The 16,525-nt window shown below is 42.3% G+C and overlaps 1 pseudogene; it reads left to right on the plus strand.

Moving 5' to 3' along the window:
• Positions 1–14,100, plus strand: part of LOC104620961 — a 22,627-nt pseudogene extending 8,527 nt beyond the window's left edge.
• The last annotated feature ends 2,425 nt before the right edge of the window (positions 14,101–16,525 follow it).

The following is a 16,525-nucleotide window of genomic DNA, read 5'->3' on the forward strand; positions in this document are numbered from 1 at the left end:
TTCCAGTAAAAGACAACAGTTACCCCAGATCTCACCATGTCCTCAGCCTCACGCAGAACACATTCGATTAAACCACTCTCCTCTTCAGTAAACTTTTTTTTCCTTGCACATAAACTATTACAATGAAGCTATTTACCTCTAAGAGGCTGGGAAACCAAAGGGAAAAAAAGGCAGTTACTGTTATTTCTGGTTTTTAAATTCTTGTAAGATACTCATGGAGAAATGCTGTATAGGGACATAGTATTAGAGAAAAAGGCACACCTGAAATAAAGGCCACAGACATATTGAATTAAAATGAAATCATGTTCTGAAGTACTGTATGTTTTACATTACGGGGATCAGGACACACAATTCTCTGTCTCAGTATCAGCGAGACATTGATTTTCTACGGAAATGTGCATTAATTGCTCTTGCTATATATTACACTGTAGCCTACCTTTCCTTCAACAAGAGTAGGACTGGTTCTTTCTAAAAACTGTTGTGTTTTTTTTTAAACTCCTTATACTTATTTAATACTTTCCCCATAGCAATGCAATTGATAGAAAAAATAGCTCCAAAATTGCTCATTTTCTCTGCTCATCTTGTTGACTGAAACCCCCAAGAGAATCCATTTCCTCATTTATATCTTTTATCTCCCAGAAGGTCTTTCTTGGTGCATAAGAAATCTCATTTATTAAACTGTAAAGGGGGGCAGGGGGAAGAAAGATCTGCTTAGCAATCTTGTAGAATTTAAATATGGGTGTAGATAGGATGACCTGATAGATAGGAAATGAGAGTTCTCCTTCAAAGTATTTCTATTTAGCAATAAATTGAGGATGCCTGGCATCATGTGACTTTTCTGTTGTGCATCTAATAGGTAAGCAAAGAGCGAGGTTGATAATTTTATTGATTATTAGCAATTTCATGGCAGTAATACAGGAAGAAGTTGTTTGTTGACTTAGAGAAATAATAAGAAAAATAATGCCTGCCTTTTTCTTCTTTGTTTGTTTTTAATGGCAGCTAACGTACTGGAAGAAGACTCAATGGAGCAGGACATAGAGAGCCCTGTCACTATTCATCAGCCAAAGTTGCCCAAACAAGCTAGAGAGGATCTGCCAAAAAATATAAACAAAGAATGTGCCAAGAGAAAAATCCAGAGGTATGTTAGGAAAGATGGGAAATGCAACGTCCACCACGGGAATGTCAGAGAGACTTACCGTTACTTGACTGACATCTTCACTACATTAGTCGATCTCAAGTGGAGGTTCAACTTGTTGATTTTTGTCATGGTTTACACTGTGACCTGGCTCTTCTTTGGAATGATCTGGTGGCTAATTGCCTACATGCGAGGAGACATGGATCATATAGGGGACAGCACGTGGACCCCATGTGTCAGCAACCTCAATGGGTTTGTCTCAGCCTTTTTATTCTCAATCGAGACAGAAACCACCATTGGGTATGGTTACCGGGTCATCACGGACAAGTGTCCCGAGGGAATTATTCTGCTTTTAGTGCAGTCTGTTTTAGGTTCTATCGTCAACGCTTTCATGGTTGGCTGCATGTTTGTGAAAATATCCCAACCCAAGAAGAGGGCAGAAACCTTGGTTTTTTCTACAAATGCAGTTATATCCATGCGGGATGGAAAGCTGTGTCTGATGTTCCGAGTAGGAGACCTTAGGAATTCACACATTGTAGAGGCATCAATACGAGCCAAGTTGATCAAATCCAAGCAGACAAAGGAGGGGGAATTTATACCACTCAACCAGACAGATATCAACGTAGGTTATTACACAGGGGATGATCGTCTCTTTTTGGTTTCACCACTGATCATCAGCCATGAAATTAACCAGCAGAGTCCTTTCTGGGAGATTTCCAAAGCCCAGTTGCCCAAAGAGGAGCTAGAAATTGTTGTAATCCTAGAAGGAATGGTGGAGGCAACAGGTAACATTTCTTGTACTTTGTATAAGGTAAATGCTTTAATTTTAGAAAGGAAAACCAGTGGGTTTGCTTCACGTTAAAGGAATCACGCCTATAGTCATTACGTTTGAAAAAGGCATCAGTTATCTGGTTAGCTTCAAAATTAAAAGCATGCCCAGTTTGATTGTCTGTTCCATCTCGCCTAATGGAATTAGTGTTGTTTCTGCTCTGTTTGGAAAATGGGATTGTATTTCTCATTTTCTAAATTCTTCACAGCATGTCTCCCAGTTATTTGTCATTCTATTGCAGGAGCAACTCAGCCACTAGGACCTTGTGGGATAAAATGATTTAGAAAAAAAAAATTCAATACAAAACTCTGTTTATGATTAACATGGACGCACCATAGTTCCTGCTGCTTCCAATCACCCATGGTAACTGCAGAATAACTGCCTGCCACATTACATTTCTAGCCTGTTTGGATCCAGTAGGAAGTGATAATGTGTTCAGTTTTCTCTTTTTGCTTGCTTGTTTGCTTGTTTTTGTTTTAACTTGTAATGTGGGGCTTGTTCCACTTTAGTTCACGAAAGATCTGTCTGATGTTGTATTTCACTGAGGCTCCCTACACATTGTAGAAGTGTACAGAGCACTTAAAGCTGTTATATATAAATAAGGCATGTTATGTCACCATAGTCTTGTTGAGAGGCTGTTTGGTCATCACCTACAATTATACAGCAGAACATGAGATATCACTTGACGCAGAGAAAATAGTGCTTGGTATTCACAGCAAATGGACTAGTAATGTTTCTTTTTTGCATTAAAGCCAGAAAAGTAGGAGGATGCTTCCTCTAAAACTGCTGTACCTCCTGCGGAGAGAGTGCTGCTATACTTGTTTTAGGAGCTGGAGGGATTTTCTTGTTAATAACAGTATCAATCTCTGAAGCGAGTAAATATAATCAATGCAAGGGAATGGTGATTAGAAAATGAAGAAAAGATGTGCTTGGGGAGGAGGAAGCACTGGGTATATATAGGAATAGAAGAATCAGCATTACCACTTTTCCCCACTACTGTATAAAAGCTAAGAAATTTTGAGGACGCAGATTACACATCTCTGACAGAGGTACAACCTTTCTAACCCTGACTCATGTTTTGCAACTGGAGCCAGGAAATAAAGAGCAATCTCTTACTAGAACATGTGTGTGTGTTTCACACATCTATTATGTGGTGTCAGAAGAAAACTGCATTTGTCACCATATAATAAACGTGTGAGACAAAAATGGAGCAAAAAAATTTTTGAAAGGAACTTGGCAGTGAGTTTGAAGTGGTGAATGCAAGGCTTCCAAGTTTTCCAGGAAGTGGGTGGTACTGAAGAGAAATCAAGATGAAATGTTTAGTGTTTCTGATATGTGCACAGAGGTTTCAAACATCTGCCTCACCTTCTGTTGAGACAATGAGGAAATTGTTGCTTGTTAGCTGAAACCATTTTGAAATTTCTGAATTGCAACGAAATGAACTTGACACTCTAAAGAGCGGTGGGTATTTTCAGGTTTACTGAACACCATGTTTTCCAGAAAAACGATTGGCAAGTAGCAGAAGTAGAAAAAACATCTCGCCAAAAACACCTATAAGATCAAAAGACGGTATACTTCTGCAGTGCATCAAATACAGCTTTGTTGTCTTAAGCCCTGTCACTCTTCATTGTTTAACCCTTCCTCCCTTACCTCATCTTCACCCCTGCACACTCACACGGGTCTCTGGGCTCTCCTTTGATGGTCTGATATCAGCCACATCTTCCACTCAGCCATTATCAGGCCTCACCAGAGGGGGCTACCTTTCAGACTGCTTGGGCTCGCAAAGTTTAAGTTAAAATGCTAGAAGAGTCCGTATTAACAAAGAAACTGGATGCAGTGATTTGAAAACCCACTGAAGCCATCCAGGATTAAGGTGTTACCCTGCTAAGGGATAGGTAACTACATTTACCGTTCTAAGCTGCTCCACTTTGTTTTGTTTGGGTCAGCTCTCTAGCTGCAAGAGATATGAGGGGAGGGCATCGAATAATGACACTTAACTATGGCATCAGAAAGATTAATGTCATAATTACCAGAAAATTTCTAAAACATGTTTGTGCGGAAGTAGCCACTTGTTCTGTGCTTTGCCCACATGCCCCCACCCTCTTTGTTAAGGGTTCAATCAGGCCAACTTTCTACCAAAATTAGACATTTTCCCTTTTTTAATTTACAAATATTTTTCAGTTACACCCTGGCAAACACTAGAATCAAAATTAGGCCATCATATAGTCACATTTCCTTCTTACACCCAATGTAGAGAGAGAGCAGTAAAAATTGCTTATATCCGCAGCCTCCGACCCTGGAGAGCAAGCAACACACTACCCATCACACCTGCCAACATGGGTCAAAGTCATGGGATACAAAAACTTAAAAGCTGAAGCTAAGGATCTATGACCTCAGCTGTAGCAACATCATCATTCAGTATCATTGCTCATGGGTCAAAACCAGATTGAGATCATGAGCTTATGTTATTCATCAGAAAAGCCACTCCCAAGTTGGACCAATGAAAACAATCCTTCCTCTGTTTTCAGAGCTTCACCACTCTGACATTTATCTATCTCTTTAATGAGAAGTAACACATTGGAAAATTCTAAGTATAATCATTTTCTATTATTTTTATTAATTATAGTTATTATTCTGTTTAAAGTTTCACTGAGCAAGTGATATTATTTTAAGCACATATATTACTATCCACCTTAAGGGCTCCAAAAGCATCTTACCTCTACTATGAAACACAACTGCTTATGTAGTGTCATGTAAACTCTGCATTGCATGTTAGGACAGGAAATGCAGAATAATGCATCTTATTAAAGAAAGTGGAAATAATCAACCAAACTAAAATTCAGCAGAAAGATCAAATCAAGGACCTGAGATGCAAAAAGAAATAGATGTCTTTACCAAGGCACATACCAAAATATTAGCCTTGAAAGCATCACTACACTACACCTTGATCGTTCACATTCGTCTACCATGAAGATTACTTTGAGGGCAGAATCTTCAACAAGGCACTTTCAACAAGACGTGAAGTCAATCCAACTACTTCATACAGCATCAACAAAAACACAAATTAAGACTGGTTTTTAAAATGTTTGTTATGGATCCTTCCAATATGCAATTTTCCTTATTTATTTACAACGACATTCAAAAACATCCCTTTGGGTTCAAAGGATAAGACTCTTGCAAAGATTTACTCCTGTAGCTTTCCTGATACTGATGCACATCTCTCAAGTGTCCAAAAAACCCAACCATGGGTGAGAGTTTCTGGTCTTGTTCTGTAGTTTTCACAGCCAACATGATATTGCAGCCCCTGCCACAGAGGGCTGGTGGCTCAGCCAAAGACGCAGCACCTCACACTTCTCATTCTGGAGGCCCTTGCTGCTGTTCCTCATGGGCACGAGATGAGGTCAGCTCTCCGTAAGGTGTGGAGTACATCAGGCTGCCACGAATCAACTGACGAGCCTTCAGGATCGGGGGGAAAAAGTCCAACCAAGCGTCACTATACCTGAAGGACACGTCTGTTATTTCCAACTTTTGTAGCCCCGGTTCCATTTCCCACTATGCTAACAGCAGGCAGGAGTGCAAGCATGACACAAGGATCAATGCTAACTCCACAAAAACTAAAGTAACATGCACCTTTAATAGGGAAGCCATTTCTGAGGCACTTACGCTTCTTTTAGTGTCAGACTACAGCTGTGGCATGGACAGAATAGCCCCATACCAGTGAAGGCTCTGGTCCCACATCTGCGCAGCCCTAAAAAGCAGGATTCCCACATCCCTCTGCTCCTTATGGGAGGGCTGTAACATTAAATGCAAATGAACTAACTGGAAAAAACATGACTAACATGCTGATCCCAGTTCAGTAGGAACTTATATTTGCCATCCAAAATATTTCATTTATATTAAAGTGCCATGATTGTTTTCATATTATTTTCTGCAGACCAATTAAGAGGTTTGTTAGACTGTACACATTTATTGTAATGGAATTTGAGAAAACTTTTTTCCTTGGACCTACAAAAGAACATAGACTCAAAGATCTCAAGTCCTGTCCCCCCTAAACAGTACACACGAAAGCTTGGATTTGGAGAACTTGCTTATTTGTTTTAAATTTTAAAAAATCTTATATTTAACACATTTTATGACAGTTTAACGCCTCTTTCTAACAAAAGGCTTGCAATTTATAAACCTTTTTCTCCTAGCGAAATCTATTTTTAAGGGAGTTTTTTATCATCATAAGCATCTAGTTATTTTAAAAAATTAAACAATACTTCCAAATGTATAAATCTGATATAGGAAATAAACCAAGACCAAGAAAAGGAAAGGCTTTTGAATTTGGGGAGGTAAAGTGGGAAAGTGGGGTATGTTACGAAAGAGAGAAACTCGGAGACACAGAAAGAAACTGAGAAACTCAGAGGGATTTCCAAAAAAGTAGAGAGAGAGAGAGGAGTACGCTGAACAGTCCCTAGCCTCGTTCGTAATGCCTTGTTGGTTCCTGAACTGTAAGCAGTCTGGTTCAAACCCCCCCTTTAACTCTGCATTAATTTACAGAAAACAACATTTTCTAACACGGGAAAGTAGCATGAAGTATTTCAACCTACTTAAGCCAGCAAGACCCCCAAACTTTGTGAAGTTGTATCTGGCCATTAGGGTGCACTAGATGACACTCTGGCAATTCCCTCTGCCCAAAACTAAAAACATAAAAATTGAAACAGTACTGAGGAAAGAAAATTATCTACACATTTATAGCTGTCAAAAAATAAGCAACAAAGCTAGTGAGATAACTTTAGGTTCATAGGGTGCATTGATAATTCTGACACATGGGCAGCTTGAGAGCAGTATTTGCGGAACGGTTTATAGATATATAAACAAACACACTTGCCAGCTGTGGACAATGTGTGTGGAAAGCAATAAAATATTCACATAGGTGATTATTTATATAGTAAGAGATGCTATCAACTAGACAAACACTGTATCAAGCTGTTCCCACTCTTCACTACAGCCTTTGACGGGCTGCTTTATTGTCTTTTTTTTTCTCCTGGATGAATTGCCATATTTACCCCTTATCCTTGCCCAATCCTAACAAATATCTCCCTTTGATATGTATGTTAGCAGTTCCAACCTTTCAAAACATCTCAGCAGACTTTGCTCTCTCTCCAAATAAGCATTGCTTAGGTTACAGCTTTTCACTAGAATTCTTTAATGCTCTTCAAAGAAGAGATGTTTATGGTCTCAGGTGGCTTCTTAAGGGGATGTAGATGAAAGGAAGAAAACAACCAGGATTTCTCACACGCGAGTGTTTCTGCAAGGCAACTGATGAAAGTACATTTGATTGTTGCGCTCCAGGACGTGACCAACATACATTGACTGAAATGCAATTTAAACAGGGTTAAGAATAAATGGCTTCTGCTCTAAGCTGGATCACCGTTGTTTCAGGAATAGTCAGAATACCATGGCTGTCCAGTCTTTAGTTTCCCTTTCTTTCTAAGAGTTTTAACATCTCTTGAAGCTAGATGCTAGACTTGGATATCTAGGTTCACCTTCTCATACATCCCCATTTCCCTGGTGCTTACCAACAATCCCTTTCACTTATATTCCTTGCTCACCTTTTCATTTTATTAATTCTAACAAAACTTTCATTGTTATTAATTCTAACAGAAAATTAGGGATGTTAACATGAGTGATTGCAGTCATGAGCTGGAGTTCTGAATGCCAGCAAAGCAAAGCACTTTGATTTCATTGTGATATCTCTCTCAGGAAGTTTTCTCTACAGGTGGAAAATATTAGTCTATTTGGTGAAGAAGATGATAAGGCTTAAATGAAGCAATTACAATTTCACAATACTCAAAACAATATGCAGAATGACCAGAAGTCAGGGAGCAAATTTCATGAGAAAATTATGATTACGACTAATACAACCAAAATTTTGGTGAGAGCATCTGTATCACTTTCAGAGAAGGCAGGGAAAAGGGATTACACACTTTATTCTCTGAATAGTGCTGTACTATACAAACACGTTACCAGGTGTTTGATAATAGCTTATTGTCCATCTTTCATACCTTCCTCACCATTTAGTTCAGCTCTTCACAACTACAGCTTCTCCCTCACCCCTTAAACTTTCAGATATAATACTCAGACTCAAGCAGTAACTCATATGTTAAAAAGTAAGATCCCTAAAAAACAGGTTTGAGACCCCTCTGTATTAAAAAACACTTTCATATAGCTAATTAGATATTAGTAAATGATTCTGTTCTGAACACAAATCAGACTTGCAGAAGAGCTTTATTTTGCACAACATGTCCTTGCAAACCATATTAGGTCTCTGGGCACAGAGAAAGGGCCGTTTCCAGTTCTTCGCACGCTCCCGCAGACCGCCACTGTCAGCGTCGCTCCTTTCCTAGCACAGTGGCAAGCAGAGAACGACGCCTCAAATTTTGTTTTTGCTTACCACCCCTTCTCACTTGTGAGCCTACACACATTACCCCTTGCAGGGCTCAAGGTCTCCATGGCCAGAGGAATGACAGGATCACAAAGCTGTGCTGTAACACTGGCCCTGCAGTTTAACTTGCCCCTTTCTTTAACAAACTGGCCCTGTTTGCCCAGCAGAAGGGCGCAGCAGAAAGCTGTGCTGGCACCCTCCTCCTTGACCAGCCCAGACCTCACCGGCCACCACCAGCTGACTCCTTCTACAGCCCTGCAGTGCCAGACACTTAACAGTCACCGCTGCCTCCAGCATAGCTTCAAGCAGCTGTGTTTTCCAGCAGCTTCAGCACAGGAGCAAGGCATACTGCGGAGCGCTTGCGACTCCAGACCCAGCTCAGACACTGAGGAGTGACTGTGTATTCGTAACTGGAGGGACCAAGGAAGTAGAAGCCAAGCTGCACTGAGCACTGCTTGTGTCCCCTGTGTCACACAGTCTCCATCAGCCAAAGGGATGATTCTTGGCAAAGGGCACAGCAGCATTATCCAGGTCAAAGGATTCCCCAGGCAGAATTAGCTCACTGAACATTTTTCACCTGCTTACAAAGAGGAGACATGATTTCTGAGCCCTTCTGAGAAGTGCTTCGGGACAACAAGGTGCCTTTTACATTTCTGAGCACTTGTCAAGACAACGGCTATTAACCTGAGCATGCTCAGTTTGCCCACTTGCTCTTGGAACAGTGCAAATGAAGGATCAGCAATGAAACAGATGATTTGGAAAAGGAAAAATATAGCTATCATTTCTAATTTCAGATTTTTGCTTTTGGTCATCTGAGGTTGTTACCAACCTGGCGACGAAGGCTGCCCAGCACCTGCGATGAAATCCCAGGCGCACACTGATTTGAATCAGGGCAGTGTCTCACCCCTGGAACTTTTGCTGAAATGAACTGATTATTTCATGTTGATTACTGTGTTCGTTCGTGTTTGATCTCCAGACATTAAGCATACTTAACTAGCCTGCAGTTCTAAACCATGAGAAATATTTTTGGGAAATTCTGTTCCTGCTCATATTTCTAAAAGATCTTTTCACTTCTCCCCTTGGTGCTTATTCATTTCCAGCTGTATAATATTGTTTCCAACTGTTTTGTCTCACCGAATTGTAATGAAGGATAAGCATGTTACATTACAGTCCTTGATAATGGTAAGACCTCTCTAAAGTTACAAATATTTACATCAGTTTCTAATGAATATAAGCAGACCGATTATTCACCTTCAGCAGAACGTTTTCACAAAATTAAATAGAGCAACAACTGTGAAGTCAAAAGTAACCTAAAAGATTGAAGAATGAGCAAGCAAAGCTGTTAAGTAAACCAGAAATTCAAAATCAACATCTGATGGATTAAAAAGAACACAGCTATGGACTGCAGCTAATGCCACTGGCTACATAAACTGCATGAAAAAGACAGAGAAGACTTACGAATATATGCTTGCTATCCTAGAAAGTTGCTGCCCACACTAAAAACTCCCATTATGGCATGGCTTCTGGGTTTCCCAAGGCTACTACAAAAAACTCCTCAAGGGGTTCCAGCGAAAAGAAATCACAAAGAATTGCGACGGTCTCAGTGGTCTCAACCACGGCACTTACAAGGAAAATCAAACACAGGTTCGGACTCGCCAACGTGCTCTCCCTGATTTCCACCACCCTGATACTACAAAGCAGCTGAGCTCCAGTTTACCCATCCAGCCAAAGGGGGTCCAGAGAGCTGCTCGCTCGTGTTCCTGAAGAGGAGCCAGCTGGCACCACGCTGGCGAGCCTGAGCCCCAGCCCGAGCCCACACAGCAGCGCGGGCACCAGTTGCAGCCTGCGTACCCACCTGGCACCCACATGGACTGCTTATACCGAGCAGCCACACAGAATCACAGAATCACAGAATCATTAAGGTTGGAAAGGACCTTCAAGATCATCAAGTCCAACCATTAATCCAGCACCACCATGTCCTGAAGCACCACATCCACACGTTTTTTGAACACTTCCAGAGATGGCAACTCCACCACCTCCCTGGGCAGCCTGTTCCAATGCTTGACAACCCTTTTGGTGAAGCAATTTATCCTAATATCCAATCCCTCCCCTGGTGCAACTGGAGGCCATTTCCTCTCATCCTATCACTAATTAGTTGGGAGAACACACCAACACCCTCATCGCCACAACCCCCTTTCAGGTAGTTGTAGAGAGCAATAAGGTCTCCCCTCAGCCTCCTCTTCTCCAGACTGAACAACCCCAGTTCCCTCAGCCGCTCCCCATAAGACTTGTGCTCCAGACCCCTCACCCGCTTCGTTGCCCTTCTCTGGCACACGTTTCTCAACACTCCCGCCTGCAATTCGTAACAGCATTAATCTGTGCTGCATGTCTGGAGGGTGGCTGGCCTGATTTTTTCACTCAGTGAGGAGGGCAATCCAGAGCTTCAACCCAAGACTGTGCTACCAAATAGCCATACTGCAGTGTGGCGTGCTCTCAGCTTACAGCAGTCAGATTAATTTACCAGGTCATTTGCTGTTAGGTGCTAACGTCCCAGCAAGTGATGCTGAACATCTATGGTTTAGTATTACAAAGCTGATTTTGACACAAAAAATGTTTCCTCCTCTGACAACCTGTATAAACTGCCAAGCAATCCACGTCTCATTTTTCTGGTTGTACTCCACTCCTCACTTCTCCAAACCTGCTGTATGGGTAGAAGAGATGGAAAGGGTGAGGATCTTCCGGCAGCGATGAGGCAGCTGCTGTGACAACTGTGAAAGGCACAAAGAGCTCCTGTGATCAGCCTTGTGCTCTTGCTCGCTCACTCTCTCACCTCCATTCCTGCCATTCCCAAGAAAATTAGAGAAAATATTAGCAACGAGGCTTTCCAAGATTTCTGTTCTTCCTTGTTTTGACAATTTCCATTCGTTGGGATTTCTGTGAAATGGAACACAACTTTTGTTTAAAAAATAGGATTTTAATAAAAACAGGATTATTGAATTTGAGATATTCCATTCTTACAACTTATCCAAATGAAGAAACTCAATTTAAATAAACATTCAAAACATGAAAACGAAGCAAAAAAGAAAGAAATTACCAAAAACAAATTTTCAGTGGTTATCAGAAACCTGTTTGAGATTTCTGAGGAATGACAAAATTTCATTTAGAAAAACACTTCAGAGGGAATATTTGGATCAGCTCCACTAACTTCTCAGAAATAAATAGTGGGAAGGGTAACGCACACTCTAGGAAATTTTCTGTCCTGCAAAGGGTGCCAGGTTGCAGGTTCCCAAGCTCCTTCCAGCAGTTTAATTTTACAAAGCCATGAACTGCACAAATATCTCGCGCAGACAGAGCGGATCAGGACTTGATCTCACACCCTGAGCACTAGAGGAGGGCAGTGTCACGCAGTTCGGGCAGTGTGAATGGAGGCCACTGCCGTAGCAAGGGAGGGGGACGGGGCAGCCAAGGCGTCTGCTTCAGGACAGTTCATGGCCCTGACCAAGGCTAACAGGGGAGGCAAAGCCCCAGGGATCTGTCACTGAATTCATAGCTGTTACTAAACGGAGTCAGAAGAGGACAGCACGTCCCTGACGTCGCCAAAATGACAGTGAGAGTAAAAGAGGAAAAAGGCAAAATGAGTGTCGTGGTTTAGCCCCAGCCGGCAGCTAAGCACCACGCAGCCGCTCACTCGCTCCCCCTCCCCCAGTGGGACGGGGGAGAGAATTAGAAAAAAAAAAACCTCGTGGGTTGAGATAAACACAGTTTAATAGGACAGCAAGAGAGAAGGAAACAACAATGATAATACCAACAAAGGAACGTACAAGACCAAGTGATGCCCAGTACAGCGATTGCTCACCACCCGACGATCGACAGCCCGTCCCCGAGCAGCGATTTCCGACCCTCGGCCAACTCCAGTTTATGTACTGGGCATGACGTCATATGGTAGGGAATATCCCTTTGGCCAGCCTGGGTCAGCTGTCCCGGCTGTGTCCCCTCCCAGCTCCCCGGGCACCCCCAGCCTTCTTGCTGGCAGGCCAGCACGAGAAGCTGGGCTCTCCTTGGCTGCTCAGCAACAACCCAAAACATCAGCACATTATCAACAGTTTCTCATCCCAAATCCAAAACACAGTCTCACATTAGCTTCTGTGAAGAAAACCAGCTCTATCCTGGCTGAAACCAGGACAATGAGGAAGGAAAGTGGCAAACACCACTGCCTACCTCTGCCCTTAGGTACAGGCTTCCTGCGATGAGTGGGCTCCGGGTCACACGTACAGTGAACAGGGCTGCCTGCACTAAATTCACTGGAGTAAAATGAGTAAAAGTCTCTGCAAACACAGTTCTAAGCAATTCATTAAGTGGCAACCCTTAGCACAAGCTATTCAGGGGTGAATGATACACACCAAAATAAGTCCTTTTGGTGAATGAGACCAGCTGCATTCTGGACTGTGTAAAAGTATACGCATCAGCTCAAGAAAAGTGACTGTTCCTCTCTGTTTACCGCTTGTGAAGCCACCTCCTGTGTGCTGTGTCCAGTTCAAGGCTCCCCAGTACAAGATGTGGACTTAATGGAGCAAGTCCAGCAGGTCCACCAAGATGGTCAGGGGCTGGAGTGCAGGACGCACACGAGGAGAAGCAGATGGAGCTGGGACTGTTCAGCCTGGAGAAGAGACAGTGTAGGGAGATCTTATCGCTGTCTGAACCTACCAATGGGAGACTACAGAGAAGAAGGATGCAGGCACATCTCAGAGGGACAGGGTGACAGGACGAGAGGCAACATGTATGTACGAGTCCCACTGCAGGTAATCCTGATCAGACACTAGTAAAAACTTTTCTTTTTTTTACCATAAAGCTGGTAAGACCCTGAAACAGGGGCTCAGGGCAATGGGGGAATCACCATCCCTGGCAATATCCATAACTTGACTGCATGAGCCCTGAGCAATTCAAATTATTTGGCTGTGGTTTGTGCAGGGGGTAGGGCCAGACAACTCCATAGATCCCTTCCAGCCTAAATTAGTCTGTGATTATAAAACTCAAAGCCAGCTCCTCCTACTATTTTATAGCTGTGAAGAATTGAATGGCTTTGAAAAATGAATAGCCCAGCTAACATCTTTCATTTTTCTCCCATGTCACCATTTAAGAGAATGTTTTTATATACTTGAAAGCTGTTCTGTGGCCACCATGAACGACTGGAGACTGAGTGGTGCCTCAGAGAGGGAAGGCAGAACTGGGTGAGGAGCGTGAGTTCATTGCTGCGGGCAGGCAGGCAGCCTGTGCAAGCAAGCTTTGCTCCAGGAGGTCTGATGGAAGAGGAAATCTTAAGCCTGTAAGGCTGTGCTCCATCAGACAACTAGTCTTTGAAGAGTGATCCAAAGATTGCACTAACTCATGGCATTCCCTACTTGTCCTGGATTTTGTCCCACTTCCCTGGCCACAGTCACCGTCTTTTGCATCTTTCTGCCCCTCTAGACAGTGAGTGAGGTTGAGATGAGCATCCAACATGGCTGTGATTGCCTGCTTCTCTCTTCATTGGACAGGCTTTGTGCGATTCAAGCTACCAACACAAAATCCAACTACAAGCATTGTTCAATTATCATTATTGTTATTATCATCATCATTGTCGTCATCATCGTCATCACCACAACTGGTAGCCTTGTATCTAGCAACAGAGTCAAGACAGTTAAGATTCGTCTTTGGTGGGAGACCTAAGGCACACCAAGGTTGACAACTTTTATTCCACATTTCTGACTGACGCAGACTAATGTGAACTGAAGAGACAGGGGCTTACCACTAAAGGAAAAAAATCAATCTGACTATGCCAGAGCTTCCAGGCACCACCATAAGAAAAAAGATTTATGACTCAGACAGTCCAATTAAATTCTGCTGGAATTTTTTTTAACCAGCCATTAAGTTCAATTTTTTTCACCCTTGCATAAGAAGTATTAATTTATTACAGTCAGATCTCCAGGATGGGAAAATCCCCCTTCCTTTTTCATAATTTTCAGATTCTTTTTCCATTAGTCTCTTTTTACACTGAGAATACAACAAATTAGCTACTTTTTCAGACCATAAGTGTAGCAATGAGTTTCTAACTGCCAATAGGGCCATGATGGATGCCATGAAAAAGTGTAGAAGAGTCCAAAGCCAAAGGTTTTCAGTCAGTCAGGGATTCTTGTCTGGCCAAAAATCTGCTTCAAAGGCAGTAGCCACATCTACACAGCTGTGGAGTGGAGGAGGTTTAGCTTCGCAGCCTGAGGAAAGGGCCCTTCTACCATGAGTCAAGGGCAGGCTCTCGGGAACAGTCCAGCAGCTGGACTCTTCACAACACAACTGCCCCCAGTTTGCCAGCACCTGAATAATCGAGTTTGGTGCTTTACAAGTGATTGAACTGGCCTCATGTTGTGTGCCCTTCTTGCAGTAACTCAAGCCTTTCCAGAGTATTCATTCTAGAAATACAGGCTGTACGTACTATTATGGTTGTGTGTCAAGACCACAGCAAAGCCGTCACTCGCAACACTTCCACCATGATCTGCAGTGTGGGTCAGGGCAGGAAGGGGAGCCGACACCACCAAGAGAGGGGTTGATGTCAGCTCAGGGGAGGCATGACAGCAGCTAGTGCAGAATGAGCACAAGCCCACCCTTCACAACTGGCCCCCTCCAGCTATTCCCCGAAGAACAACAACTGATCTGTTACCTTTCTGATTTTACAATTAAATGTTTTTTTTTTCTTTCTGTAGCAAATAATAATGAGACAAAGATCTAAGTCCTTCTAGAAGACAAATCTTTCAGAATAGAAACAGTAGTCATTTTTCAACTTACAGATGAATTAGAAACAGTTGAATGAATGTTGCCTGTCTGTGCTCCAGAACAGCTTATTCTATAACTGTGCTCAAACTCCTCTTTAAGACTCTCCCCTCAGGGCTTGAACACAATTACATCAGGGTTTTAAAACCCTGTTAAATTAGTCAAGATCCAGGGTTTAAGGCACAAACCATGAATCTTAACCTTGCTACATCTGCCTGCCTTTACCCTCCAAAGGGATATAAAGTACTGTTTAAATATTCAAAAGCCAACAGGGATAGAAATCCAGTCCAGATACAACCCCTACCAATGTGTATCAAATGTTTAATATACAGCTTTGAGCTCTCTCCAAAGCTCTCCCAAACCTGTGGAGTAGGTGTCAGTCTCTGGTGGCCTTTGAATTAGGACCCTAAAAGGAATAAATTGAGCTGTGCAATGCCTGTCAGCTCCCTAATGGCCACAAAGAAGCAGCAATTGAGACTCTAATTAAAAGGCAAATAGAAGATTAGAAGCGGATAAATGTTTATAATCGAGATAAAGTACCCATACTGGAAGTTTTGTCTATTAAAAGGGGACTTCATGACATTTGAGGAGATGCCATACCTATGGGAGGAATGGTGGTATCAGGTAGGGTATCTTCCCCTCGGGCATGCCGTATTGCAGCAGTCCTGCAGTCATCCTGTTCTCCACAGCTACTGTTCCTTCTGCGTACAGATGGAACAAGCTGTTCCACAAAGACAGCCCTAATAAATCTTGAATATTTCATCATGCAAACTGTTCATGGAAAATACAAACACTGCTATGTACGAAAACGCTCGGTCTGTGAAAATACACCTTACTCTATCTCCCTTTCTTATGTACTCAATTCACCACCTCCTACCATGCTTTCCATCTGTCATATGTGGTTTAGTGCATAATCTGTTACAAAGAAAGGAATCAAGAGCCAAAATTACACCAGGTATAGCAGGTCCATTACAAATACGTGCTAATGATTTCATTTAAAAGATAACAGAACTAGAGCAGAGACCTAGAAACTCATTGTAAACACACAAAAATCTTGAGGCTGATCCTCTTTATGGCAGCCAAGACAGAGATCAGATCTCTCTCAAAACTCTTTGCTTTATACTATGTAAATATCACAGCGAGCAGACCAGAAGAACACCAACAGCAAAAATTAAAATATGTCCAGGAGTTCCCCTGTAAATTTTTTTCCAGATTAAGCCCTTCTCCCTTCAGAAGCAAGGAATTTTCTTGAGCATGAAACCTTGTTTATCATATGAGGTCTGGATATCACTGTTCTAGCATTGCCATGCTTGCCTCCTTCTCATTTTTT

Source organism: Phaethon lepturus, unplaced genomic scaffold (genome assembly GCF_000687285.1).
Source record: "Phaethon lepturus isolate BGI_N335 unplaced genomic scaffold, ASM68728v1 scaffold5790, whole genome shotgun sequence".
Lineage (NCBI taxonomy): Eukaryota > Metazoa > Chordata > Aves > Phaethontiformes > Phaethontidae > Phaethon > Phaethon lepturus.